General features: G+C 42.3%; 1 protein-coding gene across 1 annotated transcript in view; it reads left to right on the top strand.

The window, feature by feature from the left end:
- The window catches only part of wnt2bb (wingless-type MMTV integration site family, member 2Bb), a 115754-nt gene extending 93599 nt beyond the window's left edge, over positions 1 to 22155 (top strand). Inside the window, exon 6 of the transcript XR_011889120.1 lies at positions 22080 to 22155. The gene's annotated coding sequence lies outside the window, so the exon portion shown is untranslated. The remainder of the gene's footprint in view (positions 1 to 22079) is intronic.
- Positions 22156 to 27385: the final 5230 nt, after the last annotated feature.

Here is a 27385-nt window from a genome sequence, read left to right as displayed (position 1 = left end):
GTTTCACCAGATGTTCCTCCGTTCTTTCACGTCTGTCTCCATCAAATCAGGATTGTGCATGGCCCCCTACTTGACAGATTACAGATATCATTCACCGGAGTGGCCGCGCAAGCTGCGTCATGTCACCATCTTCTCCTCCTCCTCTGTAGTATCCAAGACATTTTCAAAGAGCAGTGCCTCAGAAAGGCAGTATCCATTATTAAGGATCGCCATCACCCAGGACATGCCCTCTTCTCATTGTTACTGTTGGGAAGAAAGTACAAAAGCCTGAAGACACACACTCAGTAATTAAAGAACGGATTCTTCCCCTCTGCCATCCGATTCCAAAATGGACATTGAACCTCACCTTTTTTTAAAATTTTATTTCTGTATTTGCACTATTTTTAATTCAATTATTTAATATACATATATATACTCATGTTGGTGCGTGGCCAAGTGGTTAAGGTGTTCATCTAGTGATCTGAAGGTCACTAGTTCGAGCCTTGGCTGAGGCAGCGTGTGTGTCCTTGAGCAAGGCACTTAACCACACATTGCTCTGCAACGACACCGGTGCCAAGCTGTATCGGCCCTAGTGCCCTTCCCTTGGACAACATCGGTGGCGTGGAGAGGGGAGACTTGCAGCATGGGCAACTGCCGATCTTCCATACAACCTTGCCCAGGCCTGCGCCCTGGAAACCTTCCAAGGCGCAAATCCATGGTCTCATGAGACTAACGGATGCCTAAAAAAATATATATACTCACTGTAATTTACTTATTTTTTTCTCTCTATATTAGCAGGTATTGCATTGTACTGCTACCACTAAGTTAACAAATTTCACAGCATCTACTGGTTATACTAAAAATGACTCTGATTCTGAGGATGCAGCGGAGATATACCAGGATGCAGGCAAAGAGGAAAGATGACCTGGATTAGAGGACATGTCTGATATGGAAAGACCATAAGACATAGGAGCAGAATTAGCATACTTGGCCCATCGAGACTACTCCGCCATTCCATGATGGCTGATTTATTCCTCTCAACCCCATTCCCCCTCCTTCTCCCAGTAACCTTTAATACCTTGACTAATCAAGAACTTATCAAACTTTGTTTTAAATATACTCAATAACTTGGCCTCCAAGGGCATCTGTGGCAATGAATTGCACAGATTCACCACTCTCTGGCTTCTCATCTCTGTTCTAAGTGGATGTCCCTTTATTCTGAGGCTGTGCCCTCTGGTCCTAGACTTCCCCCACCCTAGGAAACGTCCTTTCCACATACACACTTTCTAGGTCAGTAGTTCTCAACGTGGGCCATGCCAGATTTCATAGAGGCCACAAGTAAAACAACAAGAAACTGGGGGCCACAGGAACTTCTGAGAAGGCTATGATAAGTTCATTGTTTTAATGAAATATTACTAAAATATATAAATAAGAGAGAAATGAATATATGTAATTTAGTTGGAACCCTGAATGAAATGAATGGGAAAGCTTGCTAGCTAATGCAAGTGAGGCAGCAAACAGCTTAGCCTGGGGTGGGGGGTGTCACATCAATCGTTATCTCTGCTCCTGTTTGACCATGCACAAATCACTGTTCCCACCCTGCATTGTGGTCCACAGAGCCCCTCTCCATATCCACCCCTAAACCACTGATTATACAGTGAGCACGATTCCCTGCGGTGTGCACCACCAGCTAGTGATTATGATTATTTTATATAGATAATTACATATTAATAAGGAACCATCTAATTCCAACTAAAAGTCTGTCAGAAGTTGCCTGGTTTTCCATATCAAACCTCTTATCAGAAGGGGATTAATATGGAAAGTCTGGCATGGCTGGTGTTGTAGTAATCTCGTTAAAACAGTTATGAATATTGTATCACGCGTAAACTGCAGATTGGACGGGGTTGTCTTCAGCAAGGCTATTAATGAGTGTGCAGCAGGAGGCTGGTTCTGTGGGTCCTCCATTGACCCATGCATGTTATAATACTTAGAAAACGTGACAGGAAGCCTGCAGTTAATGCAGTGGCGTTATCCTCCAGAAATGTCTAAGCTGCCGAGAGGCAAGAACGTGTAAAGTCTCTCACTGCATCACTATCTACCACTACAACTTCCATTAAATCCCTGATACTTATCATATTCTGAAAGGAAGTTCAATTCACTTTATGAGTACATGCTCTTTATTGCCACATAGAGTTTGCATTTACTTTACTGTGCAAAAGTTTTAGCATATGTAAAACAAATCTCTGCAAAGCGAAAATGCTTTCAAAAATTATGGCAAGTTTCTAAATATCAAAAAAGTTACTATGAAGAACAGTAAATAGTAAAAGAAACTAAATCAAATCAATTTTCGATGTGACCACTCTTTGCCTTTAAAACTGTATTAACTCTCTGGCGTGCAGTTTTACAAGAAAATTGACTGGTAGGTTTTTCCAAGCATCTCAGAGAACTTGCAACAGTTTTTCTGCAGACTTTGGCTGTCTCACTTGCTTTTGCTCTCCAAGTAATCCCAGGCAGCTTCAATGGTGTTGCGATCAACAGAGCCCATACCATCTATTGTAGACCTCCTTGTTCTTCATTCTGCTGAAAATAGTTCTTTATGACCTTGGCTATGTGTTTGGGGTCATTGTCCTGCTGCAGAATAAAGTTGGGACCAATCAGATGCCTTCCTGTTGGTATTGTGTGATGGATGCAAACCTGCATGTACTTCTCAGCATTGAGGATTCCACTAATTCTGACCAGATCACCAATTCCATTTGCAGAAATTCAGCCCTCAAACCTGCAGTGAAACTCCACTGTGCTTCACTGTTGCCTGCAGACTCTCATCCATGTAGCGCTCTCCAGCTCTTTGACAGACAAACTGCCTCCTGCTTGAGCCAAGAATTTCAAATTTTGATTCGTCAGTCCAGAGCACTTAACCCTAGTCCTTGTATTTTTTTTGTGCGTGGGTGACTCCATTGGAGAAATGGCCTTTGGGCAGCATCTCTTCCACGAAGAGCACTTCTGACAAGACCCCTCTGGACTGTAGAGGGGTGTACTTGGGTTCCAGTGGTTTCTGTGAATTCAAAGCTGAAAGTAGTTCTGGACTTCTTCCGATTTAGATGAGACATCAATTTCATGTATTTCTCATCTGCTACACTCAGTTTCCATGGCTGAGCACTGCATTTCTGGTTGTCAACCTTGCCTGTTTTTTTTTGTGCTTCTTCAGGGCTATGTTACTTTCTCTAACGAACTACAAAAATTTCTCTGTAACACTTTTTTTGTAAAATGAACTTTTGAAAATCTAAGTTTGCTCTATTTGACTGACACACTCATGCAGAGGACAAAAAAAACCTAATGCAAAATTTATATTTAAAAATCTAGAGTTCCTAGGACTTTTGCACAGTACTGTATAATAGCATTTTTAAAACAATATATTTATGACATATATTTAAGAACTGCCTAAAAACATGAGAAAATCTGTAGATACTGGAAATCCCAAGCAACACACACAAAATGCTGGAGGAATTTTGCTGACCTGCTGAGTTCATCCAGCATTTTGTGTGAAGTGCCTAAAAAGCTAGTTTTATTTTTACATGTATATAAAATACTGATACCTTTCCATGTGAGATTATACTTATTACAATTCTTTGACGTTTGCTAATTTTCTGTTGAGCCTACTCACACAGTTGTATTGTTGTTACCGTTGTTATCACTCAACACCACACACACACAATTTTTTTCTCATCCCTTACGGGCATTTTCCCTTCAATCTCGGGTTCTCTATCAGAGGGCTGGGAGCTTGAGGGTTTGCCACAGTACCCTTGCTGTTCCTAGTAACGGGCTTTCTGGACTGAGATCTCAGATATTGTTCCTGGGATTTGTTGGAGCCACTCTCCCAGTCCAGAGTCACAACTCCAAGAGCTCCTATCACCACTGGGATTACTTTGGCTTTACCTTCCAGCTCCTTTCTATCTGCTCCTTCAAGCCCTGCTATTTCTCCAGCTTCTCACATTCTTTCTTCCTGAGGTTACTGTCATTTGGGATTGCCACATCTATGACTATTGCTTTCTTCTGTTCCTTGTTCAGTATTGCTATGTCTGGTTAGTTGGCCAGTACCTGATCATCAGTCTGTATGTGGAAGTCCCACAGGATTTTAGCTCTGTCATTCTCCACTAGCGTCTCGAGTGTTTCCCATTTGGATTTGGGAGTGTCCGATCCATACTCAGCGTAGATGTTCCTGTACACAATTCCTGCAACTTGGTCAGTGTAGGCTATCCCTGCCTGCATCTTGCACCCTGCTACTCCGTGCTGGATGGTTGCAGTGGATTCCTTGCACAGTCTGCATCTTGGGTCTTGCCTGGTGTGATAGACCCCTGCTTCTATTGCTCTTGTGCTCAGCACCTGTTCTTGTGCAGCCATGAGCAGTGCCTCTGTGCTGTCCCTCAGCCCTGTCATTTCCAGCCATTGGTAGGACTTTCCTCTGTCGGCCACCTCTTTTTTTTGTAATTCAAATTTTTATTTTTATTTATTCTTATTTTACAAAGCAGCACATCATGTCATAGAGTACAGCATTGTCCTGCCATGGCCTCTGGTCCTCTGGCTCTGCTTCACCCACTTCCATTTCTATATCCCCCACCTGCTGTCTGAGGTATTCGACTAACAGGTCGTCCTTAGAGACCACCTTCCTCACATACTCATGGATATTTCGCATTTCTTCCACGGATGAGACTGGACAACATGGAAAAATATATATATAATATTTAAGTTTCCTTTTTTTTAGATAAGATTACCCATGGCTATTACAGCAAACAAAGAATGTCAGCAATATTCCATTGAGTATCTTGCCAATAGTTTTATTCCATCCTAAAGGGCAAAAGGATGCCACCATGTCAAATTTGTATGGCAACATTTCATATGAAAGTATGCGGCCATGTAAGCTGAGGAAGCACTTGGAGATAGCACATGAGAACAAGATACTGGATTACTTTAAAAAACTACAAGATAATTTTCAATCCAGGCAGACAGTAAAGCAAATGTTCTGTGGAGAAGGTTTACTTGCATCCTATGAGATTTCAAACTTAATTGCAAAAGCTGGCAAGCCACAAAATATATAGGCGAGTCATTGATTCTGCCTGTTGTTTCTGTTGTAATTTCTATCGTTATGAATAAGAATGCATAAAAACTATGCAAGCCATCCCCTTGAAAAGCTCATCAGTATCAAGGCATATTAATGAAATGTCAGATGATGTGGAAAATTAGTTGCATGACTGCAAGTTAAGAAGTTTGCCCTGGAAATTGATGAAAGCACATTGTGTGATAATGAAGCCTTTCCGATGACATACAGTATGTTAGGTTTTTGAAGGATGACAGACCAGCAAGGAATGCTTTTCACTCAAAAGCTTCAGACAGATGCCAACAGTGAAACTGTATTAGCTTGTGCAACTGCTAGTCCTGAATCCTGATGAAGGGTCTCAGCCGGACACGTCGACTGTACCTCTTCCTATAGATGCTGCCTGGTCTGCTGCGTTCACCAGCATTTTTTGTGTGTGAAATTCCAGCATCTGCAGATTTCCTCGTGTTTACAACTGCTAGTGCTGCTTCTATGGTTCAAAGATACAGAGGATTCATTGCTTCTTTAAAAAATGCTGTGCCTGAAGCTTTTTGAATACACTATGTCATCTATCATCAGCATTTGGTTCCAAAAACAAAATTGGGAAGATGCTTGCACGATACTGTTGCTGTTGTGATCATGGCTGTCAACTTCATCAAGTCAAATGCACTTCAAGATCAACAACTTTTTGAGGAACACGAAGATGATTTTGAACGGCTATTAATGCATACAGAGGTACGAAGGTTATCAAAAGGTAATTGCCTTCATCCCTTTGGTACATTTTGGGTTAGCACTCTGGCATTTCTAGGTGATATGCAGCTTGGAGAGCAAGTTGTTGATATACTTGAAAAGCTGAATTTATTAATCAAATAGTTGCAAGAAAAAAGTGGCAATTTCATATGTGAAGAGGCTATTACCGCTTTTCTTGGAAAATTCGGGTTTTTCAGCAGCTATATTATACAGTTTCCATCACTGGCTACTCTTAAACCAGAATTTCAAGATGATGATCTGATTGTATATCTTGATCATTTGAAACAACTGCACACCAATATGGAATTTCGGTTTTGAAACCTGCTGGAGATAAATATTCCAGATTGGGTGGTGGATCCATTTGGGGTGAATATGGATGATGTTGGCACCACTTGGATGTTAAGCTCCCAAATATGATCTTCCTTCAGCCACGTCTCAGTGATGCCCACAATGTTATAGATGCCGGTCTCTTGCTGCGCTACAAGATAATCTATCTTATTCCATATATTGAGTGCATTCAAATATAACACCTTCAGTCTTGTATTCATTACCTTTTTTCAGTTTTTCCCTATGCTACACTTCACCTCATCCCACCAACTGCAATTTTGCACTGTCATCTGCCTCTCCATCCTCTCAGTCTCACTACACACCGCATCAACTTGTATATCAACTGCCCCATCACTTCAGTCCCCACCCCCCTGCCAAGTTAGTTTAAACCTTCCCCAACAGCTGTAGCAATCCCGCCTGTAAGGATTTTGGTTTTCCCACAGGTTCATGTGTTACCTGTCCTTTTTGTACACGTTATACCTTCCACAGAAGAGATCGCAATGATCCGGAATTCTGAAACCCTATCTCCCACCCCACCACTTCCTCTGCTACTCATTCATCTGTACTACCATCGTATTCCTGCCCTAACCATCACGTGGTACTGGGAGTAGTCCAGAAGGTCCTGCCCTTCAGCCTCTTTTCTAACTCCCTACACAGATTGTGCAGGACCTCCTCCTGCCTTTCTACCTATCGTATATCATTGGTGTCAATGTGAACCACCAGCTCTGGCTACTCACCCTCCCTCTTGCGAATCTTGTGCAGCTGCTCTGAGACATCCTGCACCTTAGTACCTGGGAGACAACACACCATCCTGGCTTCTGTTTCACATCCATGGAATCTCCTGTCTGGACCCTACCTAAACTGGAGAGCAGATGTTTTTGGAAGTATTGCTTCCTTGGAAATTTTTTTTATGGTTATGTTAGACCACTTGAAGCTGAACACAAATATAATTTCACACTACTTGTTTCATGTAAGAATTTGGAAAAACAAGAAAGTAACTTCTATTGAATTTTATGCGTTTAATTGCGGAACGGTGCTGATGCTTTGCAGTAGTTCAACCAAGAGCTGGGAACGTTCTGTTGGTGATTTTTGCTTGTACTCAGAGGCTGAGGTTTCTTGCTCAAGCATCCAACAATGATGATGACGGCTGGTTCTTCGCTTGTGAAGATCAGGAGGGAAGAAGAGTCCTCAGGAGCGAAGGCACAGTCGTTGGTGACTGTCGAGACCAATTCTGGATCTGCAGACTCTGGAACAGTAGGGATACAGGAACAGCTTGGATACAGGCGCTTGGGTAGTAAGATCCTTCCTGCGTCTCCTCTTCTCTTCAGTAGTCGCTGTTTTGGATTCCTCAAAATTCATGGCTGCTCCAACAATAGTCAGCCACCATTGATGGATTCCAGTTGCCATGCCCACAATGTCCCAACGAAACCTTTCACCATGACCATAATATCCCGGTGAGACCTTTCACCGTGACCATAATGTCCCAGCGAAACCTTTCACCGTGACCATAATGTCCCAGCGAAACCTTTCACCGTGACCACAGTGTCCCAGTGAGACCTTTCACCGTGACCACAATGTCCTGGCAAGACCTTTCACCACGCTCGTCACTGACAACATCGGGATTTGCAGGAAAGAAGTCTAAATCGACAAACAGAAAGTGAATTTTTAATAACACGTTGCACTTCATGGTTTTGTATGCTTGAAGCATGTAGGGAGTTTGTACGTTCTGCCTGTGACTGCATGGGCTTCCTGGTTTCCTCCCGCAGTCCAAAGCCATACTGGTTAGTAGGTCAATTGGTCATTGTAAACTGTCCTGTGATTAGATTAAATCGGGGGTTACTGGGCGGCGCGGCTCAGTGGGCTGGAAGGGCCTGTTCTGCACTGTATCTCTAAATAAAAATAAAATAACTTTAAGGGAAGTGGAGAAAAGTATAAATGTAATGTCAGAGGTAGGTACAAAGTTCAAAGTAAACTTATTATCGAAGTACATATACAGCCCTGAGATTTATTTTCATGTGGGCATACTCAACAAATCCGTAATAGAATAATGACCATCATAGAATCATTGAAAGACTGCACCGTCTTGGGCATTCAACCAGTGTGCAGAAGATGACAAACTATGAAAATACAAAAAATAAATAATAATAATAAATAAATAAGAAATGAATATTGAGAACATGAAAGGAAGAGTCCTTGAAAGTGAGTGTATAGATTGTGGGAACAGTTCAGTGATGGGGCAAGTGAAGTTGAATGAGGTTACCGCCTCTGGTTCAAGTGCCTGATGGTTGAGGGGTAATAACTGTTCCTGAACCTGCTGGTGTGAGTCCTGAGGCTTCTGGTGATGGACGCTGCTTTCCTATGACAATGCTTCATGGGGATGTGCTCAATGGTGGGGGGTGGGGGGGTACTTTCTCTGTGATGGACTGGGCCATATCCATTACTTTTTGCAGGATTTTCTGTTCAAGGGCATTGATGATTCCATACCAGGCTGTGATGCAGCCAGTCAATCTACTCTCCACAACACCTCTAGAGAAGTGCAGCAAAGTCTTAGATGCCATGCCAAACCTTTGCAAACTCCTAAGGAAGTCGAGCACTACCATGCGTTCTTTGTAATTGTATACTGCATGCGGGGGCCATGACAGGTCCTTCGAAGAGATAACACCCATGAATTTAAAGTTGCTAACCCTCTCTACCTCTGTTTCTCCCATTAGGATTGGCTCATGGACCTCTGGTTTCCTCCCCCTGAAGTCAATGATCAGCTCGTTAGTCTTGCTGACATTGAGTAAGAGTTTGTTGTTGTGGCACCACTCAGATTTTCAAACTCCCTCCTATATGCTAATTCATCACCACCATTGATTCTGCAATCAATTAGCAAACATGAATACAGAGTTGTGCTTATCCACACTTTTATAAGTGTAAAACGAGTAGAGTGGGGGGCCAAGCTCACAGCCTTGTGGTATATCTGTGCTAATGAAGATTGTGAAGGAAATGTTGTTGCCAATCCAATATGAACCGTATGCAAGTAAGGAAATCAAGGATCCAATGAGGCACAAGAAGGTACTGAGGCCAAGGTCTTGAAGCTTAGTGATTAGTTTTGAGGGGATGATAGTATTGAATACCAAGCAATAGTCAATAAAGAGCATCCTGATGTATGCATCTTTACGGTCCAAAGCAGTGGTCCCCAACCTCCGGGCCACGGACTGATACCGGGCCATGAAGCATGCAGGGGTGCAACGGTAGCCAGGACGCGCAATTAATTGGCTTGTTTATTACAGCTTTTTTCTTAAAGATGTGCTGGGTGTGTCCCGGCTACCGCTGCACCCCTGCATGCTCTGCAACCCAGCATCGGTCCGCAGCCCAGAGGTTGGGGACCACTGGTCCAAAGGTTCCAAGGTTGGGTGAAGAGCCAATGAAATGGCATCTGCTGTGGACCTGTTGCTCCAGTAGGCAAGTTGGCATTGGAGTGGATCCTAGTTGCTTCTGAGGCAGGAGTAGAAATGTATCATCACTAACCTGTCAGAACACTTCATCACTGTGGCTGTAAGTGCTAATGGATGATAGTCATTGAAGCAGCCTACCATGTACTTCTTGAGCACCGGTACAAGAGAAGCCTGCTTGAAGCAGGTGGATACCTCAGAATGCTAAGGAGAGAAGTTAAAGATCTCATTGAACACTCCAGCCAGAACACTCCATAGGTCTTTAGTAGTTAGTCATATATCCTGTCTGGGCTGGATGCTTTTTGTGGGTTCACCATCCTGAAGGATGCCCACATGTTGGCCTCAGAGACTGAAATTACAGGATTTTGGGGGTTTGTGATGTTTCTTCCATGTTTTGATGGTTAAACTGAGCATAAAAGGTATTGAGCTCATTTGGAAGTGAAGCCCTGTTGTTGCCTATTATGCTGTTTGATCATTCTTTATAAGCGGTGATAGCATTCAAGCTCTGCCACAACTGTCGAGCATCCTTTGTTGATTCAAGTTTAGTCTGGAATTGCCACTTCACCCATGAGATGGTTTTCCGGAGATTATACCTGGACCTCGTGTAACTTTTTTGGTTACCAGACTTCAGTGCCGCTGACCAGGCCTGTAGCAGATTGCAGATCACATGGTTCAGGCAGGGCTTCTGGCTGGGGAAGACTCTGAATGATTTTGTGGGGACACCCTTGTCTACAACTGTTTCAATCAAGTCTGTGTCAACTATGGTGTATTCTTTCAAATCCACAGACGAGTCCTTAATCAAGTCACCAACTCAAAGCTGTTCCATAGCTGCTCTTCTGCTTGTCACAACCACTTCCTTGTTGTCCTAATCTCTGGAACTTTGCTCTTTAGCCTCTGCCTGTATGCCGGTAGAAGGACAGCCAAGTGATCAGATCTACTAAAGTGCGGTCTGGGCATGGAACGGTAGGCATTCCTTATTTTAGTATAACAGCAGTCTTTTGTGCTGGGACCTCTGGCGCTACAGGTAAAATGCTGATGGGAAATGGGCAGGAATTTCTCCACACAAGCCTGGTTGAAGTCCCCAACTATGATTTGAAACGTTTCAGGATGTACTGGTTCTTGTTTAGAAACAGCATCATGCAGTATCTCAAGCGCTCGACGATAGTTGTCCGCTGGTGATATGTTAACTGCGGTCAGATTTTTACACAGAGTGGTGAGTGTGCGGAATGCCCTGCCAGGGATGGTGGTAGAGGGGCATTTGAGAGACTTTTAGATCAGCATGTGGATAAAGGAAAAATGAAAAGATATGGGAGGGAAAGGTTAGATTAATCATGGAGTAGGCTAAAAGATCGGCACAACATCGTGGGTGAAAGAGCCTGCACTGTGCTGTAGTGTTCTATGTTTTGTGTTCCATATCTGAATCTCTATCCGGTAATGTTCAATCCCTTCTATAATGAAGTGCCTAACAACTCAGCGTAATTTTGCAGATCCAATCTAAGAATGCACTGATTATGGGCTCATATTTCCCCTGATATGAACCCCACTTTCCTATTTTCACGAATGACTGGTCTTTATCACTCCAATCACTTTCAAGGCAACAGTGGTAACTGAACAACCACATTCTTTCCTTAACCACCATGGAACGCGATGTACGACTTCAAATGCATAACTTCATCCTTTGTTCTTACTTCCAATACCAACATGATTGTGTATAAAACTGAGTCAGCCATTTACATATAAACAAGAACAACAGGGGGGAAAAGGTCAAAAAAACTGCAAACCAAAACAAAAATGGAAAATGCTGGAAGTACTCAGCAGGTCGGGCCATGTCCGTGAGAACTTTTGTCAAGTTCTGACAAAGGGCCTCCAGCCTGAAACATTGACTTTGCTTCTCTTCCTGTAGATGCGGTCAGGCCTGCAGTGAAGAGATGGAGGCTATCTGGCAACTCAAAAGCCTGCTCCATCATTTAGTTAGTTCATAGTTGGTCAATATCTTAACTCCATCTGCCTATGTTAGTTCCAGCCCAGTGATGTTAACATTGTGGGAGTGGGTAAGGATGGAAATCATTTCCTGCTCTATATACGCACCTGTTGATTACTCTTCTGTTTTATTTTCCTCAAGGAGTTTGCTCACTCAGCTCTAGCAAAGTGTTTGTTAAACTATTCTGAAATTTCCTATCCACCAAGCTAATTTCAAAATACTATTTATTGGTGTGACCAAACCTGGAATATTGTGTACAGTTCTGGAGGACGTACCATATGATAGGTGCAATTTATCTGTGTAAAAAATGGGAGGCATTGAAAATAATTAGCAGGTCAGACAGCTTCTGTGAAGAGAAAAAGAGATAATATTTCCAGTCAATATTCAGAATAAGAATTAGGTTTATTATCAATTTTATACGTGATCAAATTTGTTTTGTGGCACCAGGGCAGCACAATACATAAAATATACTATCAATTTATAAAAAGAAATTCTCATTGCCAATTCAGGAATCTGATTGTGGAGGGGAAAGAACCTGTTCCTAAAATGTCAAGAGTGTGTCTACAGGCTGCAATACCTCCTCACTGTGGGTAGGGTCCTTAATGGTGGATGCTGTCTTTTTGAGGCATCACCTTTTGAAGATGTCCTCTGATGGTGGAAGGTTACCTGCTTCTTCCTCTTCAGTTGCTGCCTGACCAGGTGGGACTTTGTTATTTATTTAAGATTTCCAACATTCTGGTTGGATTTTGCCTTGTAGATGATTCTTTTCACGACTGCCTTGCCGTCGTGGAGCACCATCTCGTAGCTTGGCTGTTCGATATTGTGATCACTAATCACATTTTCCCAAAATGTTAGTGGCAGTCGTGAATTTGTTACTCCTCGGGGTCATTTGGAGCCTCTGATGATGAGGCTATAGATTATTTAGGGAAGAGTTTCACTACAAGTGCAGCAATGGCATCACTGGGGAGTTGAGATATTGATCACTTCTTGCCAAGTAGAACAAATAGCCTAAATTGCTGGCTCCAATCTACTGTTCATCTGCATTGGTTCCTTGGTCATTATACATTTCATTTGTCTTTCCTGTGCTCTAAATGAGTCCTTATTTTCAGGATACAGTATTTACCCTTGTCCTCTCATCTTTGATGGACTTGCTTTGAACCTCTAGGTTGAGTTTGCTTAGTGCATCATGGTACATGAACCCACTGATTATCATTACTATAGTGCTACTTCTGTAACCGTGCTTTACACAGACTAACTGGGCTTTTTTTTCTTATATGTAGCAGAAAAAAGCATAATTGCTTCAGCAAAATATTTAACCCTTATTAAATTAATATTAAATACATTAAACCCTGGCACAATTTTAAACAACAGCTTCATGACATGGGCATTTATTACTCAGGCAATATTTTAATAAAACAGATTGTCCTGAAGAAGGGTCTAGGCCGAAACATTTCTGTAGATTCTGCCTGACCTGCTGAGTTCCTCCAGCATTGTGTATGTGTGTTGGTCTGGATTTCCAGCATCTGCAGACTTTCTCGTGTTTACTTTCAACTTGTTTCTCATGGTAACTGTCTGGACACAAATTGGCTGCTGCATTTCAGAAAAATTAATATTTCATTGGCTGGGAGATAACTTGTGTCATATTTGGCCTCAAAGGCACATACAATACATATCCAAGTCCACCTTGTCACCGGGTCACAGACTGATGGGGTGATACAACATGGAAACTTGTCCATGCTGACCAAGATGCCTTCCTGAGCCTGCATTTGTCCATATCCCTCTAAACCAGGGGTGTTCAACCATTTTTCTGCCATGGACCAATACCATTAAGCAAGGACCCGGGTTGGGAATCCCTGCTCTAAACTTTTCCTATTCATGAACCTGTCCAAATGATTTCTAAACGTTGTAGTTGTACGCACCTCTACCATTGCTTCTGGCAGCTTCATTTATTTTGCTTATTTGTATATTTCTTACTGTAACCTCTAGTAATTTTATATGTATTGCACTGTACTGCTGCTGCAAAATAAATTTCATTGCATAGTCAGGTTTATTATAACTGGTATGATTCTGATTCTAATATAAATGACGAACAACAGGGAATGCAGCATAGATCACTGCAGCACACACTGGTCACAGGCCTCCCTTCTGATTTAAAAAAAACTCTCCACTACCACCTTTCAACCCCTTCCACCAAGTCAATTTTATGTCCAACTGGCCACCTCACCCTATATCCCAATGTAATCACCTTCCAGACAAGTTTACTCTGCAGGAGCTTGTCAAAGGGCCTTGCTAAGATCCATATGGACAATGTCTTCCACCCTGTCCTTGTCAATATGATCACTCTTCCCAAAGTGCTTCCCCCACACACCCCCCCACCCACTGACACGCTAGTTACTCATTTCCCAATATCAATTCAAGTGTTGTCTCCTCTCTAGTAAGAGCAATAACACATTGCTTGAGAAATCTTTCCTGGACATACCTAACAATCTTATTGGAACCCAGTGTATTTTTTAGGAGCAGTTTTTTAACAAACTTAGATAGACACTTGATTTTTCAACTGTTTAACCTTGGCTCGTGGTCTGAATAGCAGACATCCCACCTCTCCCGGAAGTTCCGGGAGTCTCCCGCATATCGATAGTGGCTCCCTGACGCCCGGAAATTATATACAATATCCCGGAAATAGATTTTTTTGAGAGGGAGAGCTAGCATCCTGATTGGTCTCTCTTCGTGCTAAGAGTGGTCCCCAACCACCAGGTCGCGAGGAAACAATATGATTTGGCAATGTGAAACAATATGAGTCAGCTGCACCTTTCCTCATTCCGTCACGCACTGTTGAACTTTAACGCACGCGAGGTCATCAGTGACCCAAGACGTGCGAAGGAATGGGTCCGTGACCCATTTGTGAATGTTCCTGGTGAATCATCCTTGTCAGCGCGGGAAAAAGATCAACTCCTCGAGCTTGCAAATGATGGCGGGCTGAAAAGTATGTTTGACATAACATCTCTGCTGGCATTCTCGATCAAAGTCAGGGCTGAATATCCTGAGATAGCCACGAAAGCACGGAAAATGTTGCTTCCATTTCCAACATATTTCTGTGAAGCCGATTGCCGATTGCATTGTCTCTGATCTGGGCCGACATTTACGTGCCGGGTGGCACTTAATTAATTAGCTTCACACATCAAAGTTGCTGGTGAACACAACAGGCCAGGCAGCATCTCTAGGAAGAGGTACAGTCGACGTTTCAGGCCGAGACCCTTCGTCAGGATATTAAATTATGTACTTATATCATGTTTATTCTATCACAGCTTTAAGCAAGTCTACAGGGAGTTTGGCCTCACCACGTAGGACATCAATAGCGTAGCTCCTTGGCAGCTAGCCAGCTAGTTTAAATCATGGGTCCTGACGAAGAGTCTCGGCCTGAAATGTCAACTGTACCTCCTTCCTAGAGATGCTGCCTGGCCTGCTGCGTTCACCAGCAATTTTGATGTGTGTTGCTTGAACTTCCAGCAACTGCAGAATTCCTGTTGTTTGCGTAATTAATTAGCTTGTTTATTTCGGGTTTTTCTTAAAGTTGTGCTGGGTGCATTGCAGCCACCGCTGTACCGCTGCATTCTTCGCGGCCCGGAGGTTTGGGACCACTGTTATAATTGACTTATCACTACATTCATGCGAGGAAAATATGCACTGTGTGCTTAATATTAATTTTGTTAGATAAACCCCTTTAGAATCGAAATTGAGTGTATTAGCCACTTACAAGTGACTTATAGTTGACTTTTCACCCATATTCTGGTAGTGTCTAACCACCCCCCACAACCCGTCGGCCGGTCCGCGGTGCAAAAAAGGTTGGGGAACCCTGATTTAAACTAGGTGGCTAGCTGCCAAGGAGCTACGCTATTGATGTCCTACGTGGTGAGGCCAAACTCCCTGTAGACTTGCTTAAAGTTGTAATAGAATAAACATGATATAATATATTTTAATGTCACATTTGCTGCATATACCCAACTTGGTTTACAGATTAGACAAAACCTCTAAACAAAGTATTACATACACCCTTGGAGGTCGACGGGGGTGGGGGGGGTGATATGGGGTTGCGGGGGGCAGGGGTGCTACCTCCCTGAAATGGGTTTTTGCAGGGTGGGATGTCTGGAATAGTAGGGATTATGCCATCAGAACTGAGGGAGTGGCAAATTGTTAAAGGTGCATCCTTTGCAGACTAACACCCAGGGCACTAGCTGAATGAAGAGCAGTGTTTAAATGCAAAGAATATTATTGTTACAATCATAGTTTTTTAAGGTAGCTAGCTGTCAGATGATTGGTTTTAGCATTTCCCTACAGGGGTAACATTTCAAACTTACTTTATTGGTTGTGAGGTGACTTGGAAGGCTATATAATTGTAAATTGTCCCGTGATTAGGTTAGAGTTAATCGGGGTTGCTGGGACAACGTGACTCGAAGGACAAGAAGGGCCTACTGTAGACTGTATCACTAAATCAAGGACCAGAGGGCACAGCCTCTGAATACAAGGACGTCCTTTTAGACCAGAGATAAGGAGAAATTTCTTTAGCCAGCGGCTGGTGAATCCCTTGGAATTCATTGCCACAGATGGTCGTGGAGATCAAGATGTTGGATATATTTAAAGTGGAAGTTTATGGTAAAGGCATCAAAGGCTACGGGGAGAAAGCAGGAGAATGGGTTGAGAGGGATAATAAATTAACCATGATGGAATGGCCTAATTCTGTCCCTATGTCTTATGGGATCCCCCTCCCAAAAAAAAATCAAAACCCAAACTGTGGAAGCTGGAAATCTGACATAAGAAACAAAATATGTGTGAGGCAGAAAGCAGCTCAGGCAGCATCTGAAACAAAACTAATGTTTCAGGTCTAAGATCACTCACTTTCCTTAGATGTTGACTGACCTGCTGGGTGTTTTATTTGGAACTTCCCTTGTCTGTGAAAAATCAATTCTTTAAATTTAGTACCTCATCTGATTTTGAGATTCTCGCTAAAATCAGCTCATTTCACCTGGCCTCACTCTTAATCTTCACTTCAGCACAAAAGTATCTGAAGTTTGTGCTGCCCTGAGGCCATGAGAAGTGCTCTTTCAAGGCAACCTTTTCGTATTTATCTCCTGCCTTTATGTGGTTATTTATCAATTCATCAACTGCTTTGATTCGTCCAACAATAGTCAGCAATCTTAAATATGGCATTGGAGCTAGACTTAGCCACACAAACATAGGTATAAAGTGACTAGTACAAGGGGACGAAGCTTACAGCCTTGTGGTGTACCTGTTGCTGATGGTGATTTTGGGGGTGGTGTTCGTGCCAATCTGTACTGACTGGGGTCTGCAAGTGAGGAGATCAAGGATGCTGTTGCATGGCGAAGTATCAAGGCCCAGTCTTAGAACTTAGTGAGGAGTTCGAGGGGATGGTAGTGTTTAATGCCGAGCTGTGGTCAATAAAGCACATCCTGCTGAGCTCTTGAACCAATGGGGGTAACTACACTCAACACAACCCTGATCTGATTCTACAACCTCCAGGCTCATTTTTAAGGACTCTTTGCAACTCATGTTCTCAGGATTTATTTTTTATTTGCATAGTTTGTCTTTTGCACATTGTTAGTTTGTCAGTCTTTGTTAATAGATAGTTTTCATAATTTCTATTATATTCCTTTCATTTTCTTTCAGGCATTTGCAGGAAAATAATCAAAGTAGTATATGGGTAACATATACTCAGTGGCCACTTTATTAGATACATCTGTACACCTGTTTGTTAATGCAAATAACTAATCAGCCAATTATGTGGCGATAACTCAATGCATAAAAGCATGCAGACATGGTCAAGAGGTTCATTTGTTGTTCTGGCCAAATATCAGAATGGGGAAGAAATATAATCTAAGTGACTTTGACCACGAAATGATTGCAGGTGTCAGACTGGATGGTCTGAGAAACTGCTGCTCTCCTGGGATTTTCACACACGACAGTCTTCCAGAGTTTACAGAGAATGGTGCAAAGAAAAAAAAATCCAGTGATTGGCAGTTCTGTGGGTGAAAACACATTGTTAATGAGAGGTCAGAAGAGAATGGCCAGACTGGTTCAAGCTGACAGGAAGGCAACAGTCACTCAATAACCATGTGTAACAACAGTGGTGTGCGGAAGAGCATCTCTGAATGCACAACATGTTTAACCTTGAAGTGGATGGGCTACAGCAGCAGAAGACCATGAATGTATACTCAGTGGCTACTTTATTAGCTACAAGAGGTACCTAATAAAGTGGCCAGCAAGTGTACGCTTACTTTGATAATAAACTTTACTTTAAACTTTTGGCATTATTAGGGGCAGGCTATTGCCAGCCATTCCATTGAATAAGCTAATTAAAATAAATGAGTGAAACATGGGAGACAAGCTTTGAGTTTAGCAAGCAGATGTCAGAATAATGGAGGAGGGGTAGTGTTGTGATATTAAAAATAATGCAGCAGCTTATCTCTCTGCACTTGACCTAACCTAGTACAGTACTAGCAGTGTCAGTGCATACACTGGTGGCATTAACTAAAATAGCTCCTCACATTACTATTCTTGTGCATTTTGAGCTCGTCAAATGACTGGCAGTGGTGCTAAAAAGGTCATGTACAATACTCTCCCCAAAGTGTTCACCCCTTCCCCAATATCTCCTGCCCACACACCCTCCACAATCTGTACTTTTCCATCACATACATTTCCAATATTTCTAAACATTTGCTAAACAATGCCAGTTTATATTAGACCATTCTGGTCTTACCAGTTAATTTATCATATTACAGAATTCATCACTAATTGTACTTCTTCATTTAGTGTAAAATTTCACTGTTTTGGGAAAGTTTGAATGATTTTGCCAAAGCTGAGACAATAATGCTATTGTTACAATTGCTCACTGTACCTGGGTATCAAGGATGATATCAATGATAGGATTTCTGCTGTGCCTCTGACCTCAGTTTTGGTCAGACTTGATCCAGCCCAGTTATAGTTATAGAGCCCTTGCGCTCTATAAACCAGCCTTTGGTCAAATGCTATCTCCAGTACCTAATAAATTGACTACTGCGTGTATATTTGTGGTCATCTGCTGCGGTAGCCCATCCACTTAAAGGTTCTACATGTTGTACATTCAAAGATGCTCTTCTGCACACCACTGTTGTAATGTGTGATTATTGTCAGCTTGAACCGGTCTGACCATTTATCTCTGACCTCTCTCATTAACAGGGCATTTTCATCCATGGAACTACCGCTCTCTAGATTTTTTTTTGTTTTTCTCACCATTCTCTGTGAACTCTAGAGACAGTTGTGGGTGAAAATCCCAGGAGATCAACAGTTTCTGAGATACTCAAACCACCCCAGCTGGCAGCAATGGTCATTCAATGGTCAAAGTCACTTAGATCACATTTCTTCCTAATTCTGATGTTTGGTCTGAACAACAACTGGACCTCTCAACCACATCTGCATGCTTTTATGCATTGAATTGCTGTCACGATTGATTGGATATTTGCATTAATGAGGTGTCAAGGTGTACCTAATAAAGAGGCCACTCGGTGCATTTTTTTCCCTTTGACCCAGAATGTTGGGTATTCAATACCATTACAGCATAATGTCCAACCTAAACCTTCTTCAGCAATCCTAAAGGAGGACTAAATGCCTACTTGTTTTTCAGGAAAGGTAGTTAACTGGAGCTCTGTATAGAATCTTGGATAGGCATGAATATCCCATGCTGTTATTTGGAGGAAGAGCATCAAAATATCCCAGGTTTTAATCATCCACTGACACCAAAACAAGTGATCTATTTTATTGTATCCTGCTTGAGAGAATTAGTGCATAAATTACCAGCTTTCTAATCTCTATTGACGTTTTCTGTCGTGACACTTCTTTCGCTTAATAGATGGTTAGATAAAAGCAAAAGGTCATATCTGCATTTTATAGTGAGGAAAGTTCAGCAGATACTATATCTGTTTTATGATTCTTCATTGCCAACCTGTTGTGCCCTTGCTGGGATAGAGTGCCCATGTAAAATTATAAAGGGATTTTTATTTTGCACCTGAGCCCCCTCCCCCCCCCAAGGGTGAAGGTGGGAAACTGGTCATCCTTCTGTGTTCTTTTTCCCTTTTGTTCTACAAAAGTGTACTTATGTATGGCATCATTTGTTTATTTTTTATTTTGTTGAGTCACAGCTCATAATAGACACTTCCAGGCCTTTGAGCCATGCCGCCCAGCAATTCCACGATTTAATCCTAGCCTAATCACGGGGCAATTTACAACGACTGATTAACCTACCAATCAGTACATCTTTGGACTGTGGGAGGGACCTGGGGCACCCAGAGGAAACACAAGCAGTCACGGGGAGAACGTACAAACGCCTTGCGGACAGCAGCGGGAATCGAACCGGGTTGCTTGTGCTGTTGTAGAGCATTGTGTGGTAAAGTACTACGCTACCCTGCCACTCCATTTGTCTGGATAACATGCAAAAAAATGCTTTTCACTGTATCTCAGTGCGTTTGATGATAGTAAATCAATTATCGATCTTTCAGCAGAACAATGGCAGTGATTCAGGCCAGCTCTCTGCTCCCTCAGAAGGGCAAGTCAAAAAGTGCTTCTAAATGTTTGCTTACCACAGATGCCCAAACCTCTTTAAATGGCTGCATCAACATTTAGTATGTGTGTATGTGGGGGGGGGGGGGAGGGTGTGCGGGGGGTTACTACACAACATCAAAGTAAAATGGAACCGGAACTTGTAAAAGTAGTTAGCTCCATCATGGGTACTAGCCTCTGTAGTATCCAAGACATCTTCAAGGACCAATGCCCTAGGAAGGCAGCAACTATCATTAATGACCCCCCCACCACCACCCAGGGAATGCCTCCCTCTCATTGTTACTGTCAGGAAGGAGGTACAGAAACCTGAAGGCACACACTCAGTGATTCAGGAACAGCTTCTTCCCCTCTGCCATCTGATTTCTGAATGAATATCGAACACTACCTCACTACATTTTTTAAACTTAACTATTTGAGACATTTTATATATAAAATATTTACTGTAATTCAGTTTTTTTTCATATATATTGATCATGTATTTCATTGTACTGCCGTCGTAAAGTTAAACAAATTACATGATGTATGCCGGTGATACCAAACCCAATTCTGATTCTGAATAACGCAAATAAAATCCAGTGAAAAGCTGTGTAGGTTTTTAAGACAATACGGTAGCTTACTGCCTACCACTAATGAAGCTAGCTTTTGCTTTAAACAAAAGTGGTACTTGCGAACATCATAAATCAAAAACTTTTGTGCTTTTCTTTCATATCCCACATCTGGTGAGCTGTTTGCAAACTGGACAGGTGAGACTCGGCAAGGGAGTGTGAGCGGAGAGTAGAGGGAAGGGCTGTGCACATTTTTCATGATCAGAGACAAATATGCAGCGAGTATCACCACAGCATTACAACATGCGAGAGTAATTTGGAAAATTCACAGCAGCAGCATAATTAGCAAAGCCAGGAATGGCCAGGAACCACACGGGTGAGCAGATCACAAACCCATCCCCTCGAGCAAAATTACCAAGTGGGAAAAAGCCACACGTTTCCCATAAAGCACAAGGTACCCAGCGTGTTAGTAATCAGCTTGTTATGTGGCCCTTTGACCCCTTTAGACCATTTGAAAATAGAGAACACATCGTACCCTGGCCTCTTATCACTTAAAGTGATGGGTTTCAAAAACTAATAAGGCAACCAATTCAACTCAAATCTCCAACCTACACAGGTCCTTAAAAGCAAAAGAAACTATGATGTACTTCCGCTCACTCACATTCTTCTAATGGTTTTTGCTTTTACAGATACCTTATTTGAAACATCTACACAAAATAAATATGACTGAGATATTTGATCTTCAAAGAACTTGGAAGGAAAGCTACAGTGCATCTGCTCTATGGTGCTAATGTACTGTCAGCTCTCGATACACATTCCCTTAGCTTGTTGGCACCTGGCTGTGGGATTGAATGTTGTGCAATCATGCTCCTGGGTTGACCCATCCATTTACGAAATTATTGAATTTAGAAGGAATTATAGTTCCACATAGGATCCAAAATGGGCAGATGAGTTGCCAGAATGAATTTGGTTCTCTTTTTTACCATAATTCTGTCAAGAAGATTCTGCTGATTTGAATCAATCAATTTTGATGATTTGAACACACATCAAAGTTGCTGGTGAACGCAGCAGGCCAGGCAGCATCTCTAGGAAGAGGTACAGTCGACGTTTCAGGCCGAGACCCTTCATCAGGACTAACTGAAGGAAGAGCTAGTAAAAGATTTGAAAGTGGGAGGGGGATGGGGAGAATCCAAAATGATGGGAGAAGACAGGAGGGGGAGGGATGGAGCCAAGAGCTGGACAGGTGATTGGCAAAAGGGATATGAGTTAATGATTTGAAATTGTGTTTTCCATGGAATTGGCTTTATAATATTTATTTTGAACAGAAGAACATTATTCAGTGCATTGTGTCCATCTGTTATCAGGGATCCCCCTCATCCTAGCCGTGCCATCTTCTTGTAGCTATCAACTGACAGGAGCTACAGAAGCCTGAAGTCCCACACCACCAAGTTCAAGAACAGCTACATACCTTCAACCAACAAATCTGAAACAAACCTGCACAAACCTAATCACCGCCTCAGTCTAGCAACACCAGGGGCATTTTGATCATCTTGCTCTGCAACCGAATTTACTTTTTTGTGGTAATTGTGTTCTTTCATGTAAAAATTGGGTGTACTGTAATTTATGTTAAATTTGTTTTTTTCTTATGGATGTTGCTTTTCTGATATTATCTGCCTGTGATGCAGCATTCTTAATACACCTGTGCATACATGCATATGGCAATACACTCAACCTTCTCTTTGCAGCTGAGTTTATACACCTTACCTCCAAGTTCGTACAGGTAGTTTTTTTAGCTTTTTTTGTTCAACCATTCTTTCAAGCAAAGTACGAGGGGTGATTGATAAGTTCGTGACCTAGGGTAGAAGGAGTCAATTTTAGAAAACCAAGCACATTTATTTTTCAACATAGTCCCCTCCTACATCGTCCAGCAGTCGTGGAGCATACGGATCTTGGACCTCCAGAAAGTGTCCACAGGTGGGGTGATTGATAAGTTACACGGCTCTCGTTACATGTACATGCAGGTCAACTTTTTGAGTGATTATGCAGAAAGTTTGAAGTTAATAACTCATCAGGGGTGATTGATAAGTTCATGGCCTAAGGTAGAAGGAGATGAGTTATTAAATGCAAACTTTCTGCATAATCACTCAAAGTGTTGAACTGCATGCGCATGTAATGAGAGCTGTATAACTCATCTCCTTCTACCTTAGGCCACGAACTTATCAATCACTCCTGCTGTGGACACTTTCTGGAGGTCCCAGATCCGTATGCTTCACGAAGCATAAATGTGCTTGGCTTTCTAAAATCGACTCCTTCTACCTTAGGCCACAAACTTATCAATCACCCCCCCCCCACCTCATGTTCCTGATTGTCAACACCTCAGGATGGAAAATAATTCCCATTTTATTTCCAATCTGGCTTAACTATTACACTAAACCCATATTGTCTCACTATTGGCCACCAAAAATTGTCACAAACAGGAGAAAGTCTGCAGATGCTGGAAATCCAAAACAACACAGACAAGATGCTGGAGGAACTCATCAGGCCAGGCAGCATCTCTGGAAAGGAGTAAACCGTCAATGTTTTGGGCTGAAACCCTTCAACAGGACTGGAAAGAAAGATGAGAAGTCAGAGTAAAAAGGTAGGGGGAGGAGAGGAAGAAGCACATGGCATAGGTAAAACCAGGAGAAGGGGAGAGGGTGAAGTAAAGAGCTGGGAAGTTGACTGTTGAAGAAGATAAGGGGCTAGCGGAGGGCAAATCTGACAGGAGAGGATAGAAGAACATGGAGAAAAGGGAAGGAGGAGGAGCACCAGAGGGAGGTGATGGGTAGGTAAGGAGATAAGGTGAGAGAGGGAAATAGGAATGGGAATGGTGGGGGGGGTGGGTAATTACCGGAAATTCAAGAAATCGATGTTCATGCTATCAGGTTGGAGGCTACCCAGATGGAATACAAGGCGTTGTAGCAAAGTGACCACTGGAGCCTAATCTACCACCCATGTCACTGATGGTGGCTTTTTCCCAATAATTCTCAACTCCCTTGTAGATCAAAAAGCTGCCTTGTCTTGGAATGCCTTGTCAGGGGGAATCTTAATCAGTTGTGTAAGCGGGCCAAGGAATGGCATATGGAGTTTAATTCAAGGACCTTGGTTCACTGAAAGTAGAGTCACAGGTAGATAGGGTGGGTGAATGTGACTTACGTAAGTCAGGGCACTGAGTATAAAAGTTGAGAGATCATGGGGTAGTTGGTCAAGCTACACTTAGAGTATTGTGTTCAGTTTTTGGTCACCCTGCTACAGTACTGATGTCGATTAAAGTGGAAAGAGAGCAGAAAATGATTTACAAGGGTGTTTCCAGGACTTGAGGGACTAAGTTTCATGAGGAGGGTGGACAGTCTAAAATTTTATCTCTTGGAGTGTAGGAGATTGAGAGGCGATCTTATAAAGGATCATGAAGATCCTGGATAGGGTGAAGGCACTCTATCTTTTTCACAGGGTTGGGAAATCGTGAACAAAAGAGAACAGATTTAAGGTGAGTGGAGAAAGATTATATAGGAACTTGAGGGGTAACTTTTTTTGTGGTATGTTATGTGAAATGAGCTTTCAGAGGAAGTGGTTGAGGTAGGTACAATAACACGTTTAAGAAAAAAAAGCACTTGGACAGGTACATGGAGTGGAAAGCTTTAGAACATTATGGACCAAATGCAGGCAGATGGGACAAGCTTAGATGGGGCTTCATGGTCGACATGGTTAATTGGGCCTTAGGGTCTGTTTCTGTGCTGTATAACTTTATGACTCTCTGATTCAAGCGTTACAGTTCTCTGAGATGGAGAATTTCAAATATCCTTGATCCTATCAGAGATGAAGTTCTCCTGATCTCAATCTTAGTTTAAAAACCTCTATTCTGAACCCTTAGTTTCCCCCAACATTTACCTTGTCAAATCACTTTGCATTTCAAGAAAAGGTCCACTTGCTGATAAAGCATTCTGGACCTTTCCTCATCTGCCCAGACCCCCCCCCCCCACCATAACATGTCAGAGCTTGCTTCCTACTCGCTAAGGTTTCTTCTCAAAACATTCTAAGAATACCCTAATTCCCTGACATCTTAAACGACTTGGAACTTTCAAAGTAAATTTATTTTTGAGTACATATGTTACCATATTCAATATTGAGAATAATTTCCTTGCAGGCATTTACAGGGGAAAATTAGAAATGCAATAGAAGGCAGAGGGTGGTTGTAGATGGTACTTATCCTGCCTGGAGGCTGTTGACCAGTGGTGTTCTACAGGGATCTGTTCTAGGACCACTGCTCCTTGTGATTTTTATAAATGACTTGGATGAGGGGGAAGTAGAAGGGCGTGTTAGTAAGATTGCAGATGACACGAAGGTTGGTGGAGTTGCTGTAGGTTGCAACAGGACATTGACAGGATGTAGAGCTGGACTGAGAAGTGGCAGGTTTAGTGCAACCTAGAAAGGTGTGAAGTGAGTCACTTTGGAAGGTTGAATTTGAAGGCAGAATACAGGGTTTAAAGCAGTATTCTTAGCAGTGTAGAGGAACAGAGGGATCTTGGGGCCCATTTCCATTGGTGCTTCGAAGTTGCCATGCAAGTTGATATCGTTGTTAAAAATACAGATGGTGTATTGGCCTTCATTAGTAGAGGGATTGAGTTCAACAGCCATGAAGTAATATTGCAGCTCTATAAAACTCTGGTTAGGCCACACTTTGCATATTGTGTTCAGTTCTGGTCACGTTGTAATAGGAAGGATGTGGAAGCTTTAGAGAGGGTGCAGAGGAGATTTAACAGAATGCTGCCTGGAATAGGGAACATATCTTTGGAGAATTGGTTAAGCAAGCTAGGGCTGTTCTCTTTGGAGTGAAGGAGGATAAGAGATGACTTGATAGAGGTGAGCAAGTTGATGAGGTATAGATCGAGTAGATCCCCAGAAACTTTTTCCCAGGGTTGAAATGGATCATAACTTTAAGGTATTTGGGAGAAAGTATGAGGGGTATCAGATGTAGGTTTGTTACACAAAGGGTGGTGGGTGCATGGAACATTTTGCCAGGGGTACTGGTAGAGGCAGATACATTAGGGGCATATAAGAAACTCTTAGAAAAGCACATGGATGATGGAAAAATTGAGGTCTCTGTTGGATGGAAGGGTTAGATTGTTCTTAGAATAGATTAAAAGGTCAGCACAGCATCAGGGACTGAAGAACCTGTACTGTGCTGTAATGTTCCATGTTAAAATTTACAAAAAAACATACATAGAAAGACATAGACTGACAGACTATTGGAAAAGATAACGAAGTGTGCAAACAAAATATAATTCTGAGGATCCTTGAAAGTGAGTATGTAGGTCATGGAATCAGTTCAGAATCAGTTCAGAGTAGTGGTGATTGGAGTTCTTCACACTGGTTCAGGAGCCTGATTGATATAGTGTAATAACTGTTCCTGAACCTGGTGGTTTGTTTGGGTTCTGGGTGTTATGGAAACTCTCTGTGGTTACTTGTGCTTGTGAGAGGCTAGTTCCTGGTGGATGAAGAATGATGGAGTCATTCAGTGGGTCAGGCTACTTTAGAAAGAGGAAAAAGGAGAAGCTCGCTAATAGGTTGGCTCAGAGACCTTCTGCATGTGGAAGATGATTATAATTTTGAGGGATAGGTTGAAGAGGTAACAACCCAGAGCCCTTGCACAGCACAGCACAGCAAAGCTTTACTTTCCCCTCATTCCACTCAGCTAAGATAACCTGCATACCCTGACAGTATCTCCTATTTCAATAGGTGGAAAAGGCCAGATCTGGGGTGTCTCAACCATCCATTAGAAAGCCATGCATAAGACAAAGTCCATTGGACAGAAGGAGTTAAAGCTCCCCAACAACAATTTACCTTTAGACATTACCAAGTTTGTGCCGATATTTTCCATTGATGGCTGTGCTTTTTGGTGGCCCCAAAGCTTAACTCTGGAATTCTCTCCCTAACTTGTGCAGTTCTGCTTTTTATCATCTCATTTAGTGCTGTTAATAAAACCAATCTTATGGACACTTTTTTTCATATATGTCTCAGTTCCAAGTTTAATGATGAAATGTCTTGGGAACTGTGCAGTGCTGAAGGTGTGAGACAAAATAAGCTGCTGTTCACATAACCCTGTTCCATTTCAGTTCAGTCGAGTATAATAATCATTGCCAGCCATTTATTAGTTACACAGTCTGTTTTGATCCTGTGTGATGTACATTATCGAATTCAACCCCCAACCAAACAGCAGATACGTCTCTCTCAGCACCCAAGGACATAGGAGCAGAATTGGGACATTTAGCCTCTCGAATCTGCTACGCCATTTGATCATGGCTGATATAATTCCTCTCAATCCCATTCTCCTACCTTTCCCCTGTAAACTTTGATGCCCTTACTAATCAAGACCATATCAATCTCCAATTTAAATATACCCAATTGCTCGGCCTTCAGAGCCAAGTTGTCTGGTATATTTCTTTAGGCAGAGGGCGGTGAATCTGTGACAATGAATTCCACAAATTCATCACCCTCCAGCTAACAAAATTCCTCCTGATCTCTGATCTAAAAGAACATCCTTCTATTCCGAGGCTATGCCCTCTGGTCCCAGACTCTCCCACTATAGGAAACATCCTCTCCATGACCGCTCTATTCAGGCCACATCCTTCTA

This window comes from Mobula birostris, chromosome 14 (genome assembly GCF_030028105.1).
Source record: "Mobula birostris isolate sMobBir1 chromosome 14, sMobBir1.hap1, whole genome shotgun sequence".
Taxonomy (NCBI): domain Eukaryota; kingdom Metazoa; phylum Chordata; class Chondrichthyes; order Myliobatiformes; family Myliobatidae; genus Mobula; species Mobula birostris.
This window is presented reverse-complemented; position numbering and strand designations above follow the sequence as displayed.